General features: G+C 41.3%; 1 pseudogene; it reads right to left on the bottom strand.

Annotated features, from left to right (window-relative positions):
• Nucleotides 1-3,033: 3,033 nt before the first annotated feature.
• On the bottom strand, nt 3,034-3,152 carry LOC145413339 (5S ribosomal RNA; annotated as a pseudogene).
• Nucleotides 3,153-9,150: the final 5,998 nt, after the last annotated feature.

Raw genomic sequence — 9,150 nt, 5'->3', positions numbered from 1 at the left:
ACGTTTTCTGGGCAGTGGTACGCCCCAGTCCTGACATTTTTGGACTTTTTTTTTTTTTTTTGGTTCAAACATCCGCTTTTGGTGAGAAACATCGAAAATTCATAGAGAAATCGCTCACCTGAGGTTTAAAATACTCGATCCAGGTAGGAGTACCTCCTTACCTTACAGGGTTTTCTATCAGGCTGGCTGCAAAGAAAACGAGTTCTATGGGAGGATAACTATTCTACACCACTCATAAACGGTATTTATTTATTTATTCGGTACGATGTTATATGTAGTACGAGAGTATATTGGTTTTCAAACGGTAATATAGGCATTATAAGCATTGTTTCACTCACTAACTCATCACCATTCCGGACCTTTTTTTGCCACATTACCTGATCATCATTTCTGACTGTTTCTTCCTCTAATGTTTGTCCTCCACATTGTCATCGATTGGGGAATCACTCGCCCTGAATTTCGTACCGTGGCATGACATGGCTTTACTGGCCAGGTAACAGGTGAATTGCTGAGAAAAGGTCATGCGGGGGGGGGAGGTCATGCTGGGTAAGGCATTGTCCCTGCCTGGCTTCTTGTAGAGGAAGGTGTCCCGTGTATACGTGCCAAAAATCACTCGCGAAAATTAAAAATTGTGCAAATTAGGGACCTTGCAATGTTGCCGCGTTAATTTACATCTCCGGGATATGAGTGCACATCATGTGAGGACGTGAATTCACGTCTCCAGGACGGGGTGGGTTAATAAGATAGTTAAGGCCCTATCACACGGTACCTCGTACCAGGAATGGCCGAGGAAGATTTAAGTGGAACAAAACTTGGACGCTATCACACATGTTCCTCGTATCCTCGGCAAAGGACATGCTTCTCACACTGTTGCCAGAGCCCCGTCTCGCGACTGTGGACAGTGATCGCTGTCACTGACTCGGTAAAGAATAAGAATTTGGACATGTGGAGAGAATGGAGAATGAAAGACTGACTAAGAGGGTGTATGTAGGTGAGGTGGAGGGAGGGAGAGGGAGGGGTAGACCGAGGATGAGGTGGAGGGAGGGAGAGGGAGGGGTAGACCGAGGATGAGGTGGAGGGATGGAGTTGAGAGGTATATGAGGGAGGGGGGGGTGAGTTGGGGGGAGGGGAGTCAAATGGTGGGTGACAGAGTGACTTGGAGGCGTTTCGTCTGCGGCCACCCTTTACAGGATTAGGGCGTCGGGCTATAGATAGATAGAACTTTTGTTTACAAACTGGTACACATGCAGAACTGCCTCAATTTCTCTATAAGGGCGAATTCAGCTGCCCTTGTCCAGGAATCGATGATAAAGCCATCAGTACGTTGTTGTTGTGGTGGTGTTTTCAGGTGACGACTGGTTCGTCTACTCTACCTGCAGTGGAGTCCTCAGTTGTAAACACGTGATATTTTATCGACATCACAGTTTCCTCGGTGTAGGAAATATTAACTCTTTATAAGGCCTTCAAAACGATTGATATTTATTATAAAATATTAATAAGTATTCAGTGTTAGGCTAAATGTTTAATAATGTAGTATGATATATTCTCTGTCGAGTAGCCTGGGTTTTGGTCACACTGTTTTGCCCGTCGTATCCTCGGCAGGAATCCATCCAGATGGGTTCCAAATGCCCGTGGTATCGTTGGCAATTTTACCACGTTACCGTTCCGATTTACCATCGTATCCTCGGCAAACCTCGTATGAGGTGCCGTGTGATAGCCCCTTTAGAGAGACTTATAAACTCCTGACTAACATAAGACTAGCATTTCATTATATGGGTGAGGAGATGATGAAAAAATTGATAGTGGCCATGATCCACCCCAGGTTAGAATATGCAGCAGTAGTGTGGTCCCCACACAAAAAGAAAGATATAAACAAGATTGAGAGAATACAAATAACAGCAACCAAGATGGTCCCCAGTCTGGCAGATCTGTCATACAGAGAGAGGCTGGAAAAGATGGATTTGCCTTCCTTAGAGGAAAGGAGAAAGAGGGGAGACATGATTGCAGTGTTTAGGACCATGGTGGGAGTAGATAAAATTGACCGAGAAGATCTATTTTTATGGGATAAGAGAGCAACAAAAGGACACGGAATGAAATTGAAAAAGTCAAGCTGCTTGAAGGATATCAAGAAACATAGCATTCCTTATAGAAGTATAGATTTATGGAATAGCCTGGACAAAGAGATCTTCCAGTCTAAAAACTTAAATGAGTTTAAAGCTAAATTTGACTTACTGAGAAACAGCAATAGGAACCCACGAGCATAGCATATTTCGTGTGTATCTCAATTAGGTATATTGGGTAAATACATAAGGTGGTGCAGGAGAAAAACAGTCATGTGTGTAAAAGTAAACTAGATAAATGTGGATATGGAGACAGGACAACATGAGCATCGCTCAATTCCTGTATACTACAAATAGGTAAATACACACTAACACACACACGGAGCTCTTCCTGGATCGTGGGGAAATAATCGCTGAATCAGCGACAAAAAGAAGTCCAGCCTATTTGTGATGATGTAAATGAGTGCGTGTGGTGGTCCCGTCAGACAGTAGTAAAAAAATAAATAAATAAATAAAAACGCGGTTGCGGTCATAAAAAGAACAAGATATTGTGAAAATAGAAAGTCTCCATGTGGTTGATTCATGGCGGAAAGGGACAGTGAATTGTTTATAATCGGCGAGAGAGTTTGAGGGCTTCTCTGAAGAGGATGTGGAAAATGGAAGTATTAAGTTGAACCAAACAAGAATAACCGGTGCAGAGAAAACAGCGGAGAGGAATGTCCATGAGATAAAAATTGGGCGGTAATTAAAGAGTTACAGGAACTGACCATAGAGCAGGAAAATGAGATCAAAAGTCTGGGAAATAAAATGGAAAAAATTTGTACACGTAGTGACGAACAAGAAAGAGAAGGTTTCATTCATTCATTCATTGCCAGACGCCATGTATCCCAAACGGGGTGGCCAACGGCTTAGAGTTAATTGTTTTACAGGGAGGGGCACTAATCCTCCTCCAACCCCACTTGACACGTAGGGATGCCAACAGCATCTGGTGTTCCCAGGTGGTCACCCATCCAAGTACTAACCAGACCCAACATTGCTTAACTTCGCTGATCGGACGGGAAGCGGTGTACTCAACATGAATTAAAAGTGAGCAGTGAATCAGCCTCAAATGAAATAAAACAGCTTAAGAGGGAGAAGAAGAGGTTGGAAGAAGAAAGAGACAGGAGGAAAAGCAAACTAGATGACTATGAGTCCAAATCAAGAATACAGGATGAGCACATTAAAGAAATCAAGGAGCAACATAAGGGGTGGAAGAAAATTCAGGAAGAGGGAAATGTAAATTTGGAAAAACTTATAGAACAACAAAGCAAGGAAAAGGTGGAGAGAGAAGTGGTTAGGGTGCTGAGAAGTAGAGAATCTTTAGTTAGGGATGTAGCAGATAAGAAAACATGTGTAATAATTTCAAGAGTTAAAGAAAAACGTATGACAATAAGATCAGAGAGAGAAAGAGAAGAACTGAGTATGGTTAAAGAAATAATATCAGTAGTCATGAAGGAAAACAAGGAAGCTTAAGAAGAGATTGAAGAGGTGTTTAGGTTAGGAAAGTACGAGGAAGGAGGGGCAAGGCCATTGAAGGTGAAGTTTAAGTCTCAGGCAACAGTAAAGGAAATTATCAGTAGAACATGGAAATTATCAGACAAGGAAGGGTTCAAAAATGTTTGGATAAGGAGAGATGCAAATGAGGAAGAAAGAGCTACAATAAAGGAGTTAGTAAAGGAAGCAAAGGTAAAAAATGAACAGAGAACGGAGGAAGAGAAGACAGTGTTTTATTGGAGAGTCATGGATCAGAAATTAAGGAAGTGGTACCGGCGGACAGAAGGAGAAAAGAGGGTATAGGAAACATAAAAAATAACTGGAAGGTGGCATATACTAATGTTGATGGTTTAATATCGGCAAGGCTAGAAATCAACGATTTTTTGAGGATACATGAACCTGATGTTATGTGCTTTGTAGAGACCAAATTAAGAGAAGATATTGATGTTCATATGGGAGATGGTAAATACAAACTGTAGAGAAGAGACAGAAAAGAAAAAACGGGAGGAATGATGATAGCAGTGAAGAACAACATAAATGTAGATACCGTGGAAGTGGGAGAAGGCAGGGCCGAAGTGATAAATATGAAATTAGAAACTACAGAGAATAGCAAGAGAGATATGGCAGTAGTGTATGTTCCCCCTAAGACAAGAGCATGGAGTGATGATGAATACCAGGAAATGTTGTCAGACATGGCTTGTTATTTACAGAAAATGATTGAGAAAAGCAACAATAAAATTTTAATGGGTGACTTCAGTTGTAAACAGGTTAACTGGGAGGAATGGGACTCAGGAGGCAGTGAAGATTTGTGGGGCACTACATTATTAAATATAACAATGAACAACGTGATGACGCAGTGGGTCAAAGAAGAGACACGGTTCCGAGGTGAAGACACACCAGCAAGACTAGACATACTGTTTACCAAAGAACCCGATGTAATAGAATCCTTGGAATATCTGTGTCCTATTGGAAAAAGTGATTATGTGGTCATTGAGTTCCAGATGACAACAGAGAATGTGGAGCCAAGAGATGAGCTTTATAGGCAGGGAAGATACAGCTTTGGGAAAGCAAACTTTACAGGATTGAGAAAATTTTTGAAAATGCAAATTGGAGAAAATTCAGAGAAACAAGAGAGATACAGAGGAAGTAGGATACTTTTCTAGGCTTCTATAATTCGGGAGTGGAAAAATTTGTGCCAAGAGTAAGGGGGAAAGAAAACAGGAAAAAGGAGTGGTTTAATAGAAGGTGTATGACAGCAAAAAAAGAGAGACACTGCGTGGAACAATTGGAGAGAGGTAACAACAGAACAAAGGAAGAATATAAAAGAACCAGAAATGAATACACAAGAATACGTAGAGAGGAAGAAAGGAATTTTGAAAAAGGTATAATAGACAAATGTAAGGATGAACCCAAACTGTTTTATAGATTTGTTAATGGCAAACTGAAACAACAGGAAGGAATCACCAAACTGAATGTAGAAGGAGAGGTCTGTAAAGATGCAGCAATGCAAGAAGAAATAATGAACAAATGTTTCCAATCGGTTTTCACTAATGAAAAAGAGTTTGTGGAGGGGGAGGGAGTGACTAGAAATGTAGTGATAAAAGATATAAAAGTGGAAGTACAGGAAGTGTATAAATTATTGGAAACTTAAGATGTAAGGAAAGCCCTAGGACCAGATGGAGTCTCTAATTGGTTACTGAAGGAATGCAGAGAACAACTGGTGGTTAAAATTCACAGTTTAATTGTGTGTTCTCTAGAAGAGGGGAAAGTGCCAAAAGAATGGAAGAGGGCAAATGTGGTACCAATTTATAAGGGAGAAAACAGGGAAGAACCCCTGAATTATAGACTAGTGTCCCTAACCAGCATGGTCGCAAAATTGTTTGAAAGAATTCTGAAAGATAGATGGATAAAATATCTGGAAGGGATGAATATTTTGGCTGATAGTCATTTTGGATTTAGAAGTGGAAGGTCTTGTGTTTCCAACTTGTTGAGTTTTTATTGAAGAGCAATTGACATGCTACAGGAGAGAGATGGTTGGGTGGATTGTGTGTATTTAGATTTGGAGAAGGCCTTCGACAAGGTACCCTATAAGAGGCTAATGTGGAAACTAGAGCATATAGGAGGACTGAAGGGGAACCTCCTGGAATGGATGAGAGACTTTTTGAGAAACAGACAAATGAGGACAGTAATAAAAGATAGAATGTCTGGATGGAGGGAAGTAACAATGAAGTCCCAGAGGGCTCAGTGTTGGCGCCAGTAATGTTCCTGATTTATGTAAACGATAAGGTAGGTGGAGTGAACAGTTACGCAGGTCTGTTTGCAGATGATGCAAAGATCTTGAGGAAGGTAGAGGAGGAGGATCTGGATAGGATACATGATTGGAGCCGGACGTGGGAAATGAAATTTAATGTACTGTAAAGAAATGTAAAATATTGGAAATGGGTAAATGTACCAGGAGGCCATCACTGAATTATTTGTTGGGTAATGAATTAATCACTAAAATGAGAGATGAGAAAGACTTAGGAGTGCTGGTCCAGGACAGTTTGTCACCTGAAAAACACATTAACAAAGGCAGTTAGAGAGACGTATAAACTCTTGACTAACATAAGAGTAGCTTTTCATTACATGGATGAGGACATGATGAAAAAATTGATAGTGGTCATGATTCACCCCAGGTTAGAATATGCAGCAGTAGTATGGTTCCCACACAAAAAAAGATATAAACAAGATTGAGAGAATACAAAGAACAGCAACCAAAATGGTCCCCAGTCTGGCAGATCTGTCGTACAGAGAGAGGCTGGAAAAGCTGGATTTGCCTTCCTTAGAAGAAAGGAGAAAGAGAGGAGACATGATTGCAGTGTTAAGGACCATGGTGTGAGAAGATAAAATTGACAAAGAAGATCTGTTTTTATGGGATAAGAGAGTAACAAGAGGACACGGAATGAAACTGAAGAAACCAAGCTGCTTGAAGGATATCAAGAAATATAGTTTTCCTTATAGATGTATAGACCTGTGGAATAGCCTGGACAAAGAGATCGTCCAGTCTAAAAACTTCTATCTATATATCTATATACCTAGGCTGCTTCCCCCATGGAAAGGGAGGTAGCCGAGATAGGACGACACACTCCCCATTTACTCATCCATTCGAACACAGTCAGTCGCATCTTAGCCCCAAAGGGGAGAAGGGACATATCCTCACTGCACCACACCACACATGGGTCAACTGTGCAATGCAATCAGTGACATCCGCAGCAGGGCCCGACAGCAGAGCTGGGTTACCCCTGCCACATCATAATAGACCCATCCCCTTACTCGCACCTGACCTGACTAGCTTATCTAAAAACTTAAATGAGTTTAAAGCTAAATTTGACTTATTGAGAAACGGAGATGGGACCCCACGAGCATAGCTCATTTCCTGTATATCACAGTTAGGTAAAGACACACATGGAGATGTGTTTGGCTTGCATTGTCGCTCGATTCTGGCACCACTATGTGACTAGAAGTCTGGGTATTACAGGTACTGCAGATAATACTATTATTACTACTACTACTACTTTAACTACCACTGTTACATGTACTACTAATACTGTCTACTATAACTACTACTATTACTACATAAAACCAAAAAAAAAATATTGTGAACAAAATAGTTGTACGTGTAGTCCATAATAAAAAAATAATGTATTTTCCACTATAACAGAATTTTTTCCTATGATTTAGACTTTTTCATCATAATAAATGCAGGCGGGTCTCGATCTTACGAGCTAATTGGGAGCAAGGATATTGCTCGTTAGCCGAATTCTCGTTAAACAAAGTGAAGCACTTATGGGAAAAAAATAGGTTTAGGGAGCAAGGCCTCCGAGCAACCTCCTCCCAAACCACGAAAACTGACTTTTTGGTCATTTTAAGCTGGAATAAGGGGTTAATACAAGAGGGCAATACACCTAAAATATAAAAACAGCATTAATATAAACAGAATAACATAAATTATAGGTAAAATAAGGATGGGGTGAACAACCAGCCAAGTAACCTCCACCAACCACCAACACCTGTGACAGACAACTTTAAGTAGGAATAAAGGGTTAATACACAAGAAATACAAATACCCTCGTCTTGATTCTTGTAAGTTGGGATTCTGGGGGTTTTTGCCTGCTCATTAAACAGGCGGTGGTGCAAATTCCAAGACCTTGTATTAGCGAATTCTTGTAAGCAATTGCTTAAGTGAGACTTGCTTGTAAACATACGCAAAAATTTTCAATAAAAAAAATAAGGCACTGATTTCATCATGAAAAACTCTGCCTCCATTACTCACGTAAATAGAGCAGTGGCACGAGGCACAATGCTTCCTCCTCCCTCCTCCCGCCCTCCTTCCTTTCTCCACTACATTTTCCACTATAAATTTCTTTTTTTCCCGTGATTTGTACTTTTTCATTAAAAACATACATACACGGAAACTTTCAATAAAAAATAAGGCACTGATTTCATCATGAAACAAACTTTCTGCTTCCATTATTCATGTAAATAGAGAGGGATGGTGTGAGGATCGACGCAGCTTGTTTCCTCCTCCCTTCTCCTTCCCTCCTCTGCCCTCTCCCTTTCTCCACTCCCTACTGCCTCTTCTATCTTACCCTTGCCAATACTTCCCTCTACAGGATCGTCAATACCTTCTGAACCATTCCCATCATCGGAAATAGCGGATGAACGTACATGGGGAAATGATGGGTGCACAGTGGAGTCACGTCCTCCACTCTCCTCACACGGTGCATAAATATTGACACTCATTATGGCGGTCGCTTTCCTGAGAGGAAGTCACTTTCTCCACTCACAATTGGCGATAATGTCATCTCGAATTCTCTCCCTATCGTACTATCACCAAGGCCTTTTTTTTCTGCCCTTTGGACTTCATTGGTGTTGAAGTCGGTGGCTGCGGGCACTCAGCCAAGGATCTGGACACGGGGAAAACTTTTTGTGTTTGTGTATCCATTACGGAAGTACGCAGGTGACTGGAGCATGACTCAGATCCATGCAAGAGGGTTGCCAGTGGCTGCATGTGGTGGAAATAACCCACAGAATATTCAAACAATGCCGCAAAACACTAGATCACGTATACGTGCACCCCGAACGGCCCCAGGAGGACATGTAAACTTGACACCTGGACAGGATGGGTTAGTTACTCACTAAACCACCAGGTGCCATAATTTACTTATGTTATGCAGGAAACCATTTGGCTTGTCACTCAGTGTAGAGTCACCTGTGGACAGAAGGAATAGGAATTGAAAGTATAATTATGTTATTTTTGAGGTAGGATGTGATGGCATGATGCCACCAATTGATGGTGGGTGGGAGCACTCACCATCCACTCAGTGTAGTGCTGCTTTGGGTGTCTGCCCATACCTCTCTTCCTTCCATCCTCTTGTCTTTCTTTCCTTTATTCTTTCCTCTTCCTTTTGCCTATGGGTGATTCTACACTGAGTTACAAGCCAAATGGTTTCCTGTACACCAGGAAACCATTCACTATGCTGGGTGGTAACCATATAACTGAATTATGGTGCCTGGT

Source organism: Coenobita brevimanus, chromosome 95 (assembly GCF_032717465.1).
Source record: "Coenobita brevimanus isolate Jiangsu-jjx chromosome 95, ASM3271746v2, whole genome shotgun sequence".
In the NCBI taxonomy this organism is placed as follows: Eukaryota; Metazoa; Arthropoda; class Malacostraca; order Decapoda; family Coenobitidae; genus Coenobita; species Coenobita brevimanus.
Note: the sequence above shows the minus strand (reverse complement) of the source record. Positions and strands in the feature narration are given on the sequence as shown.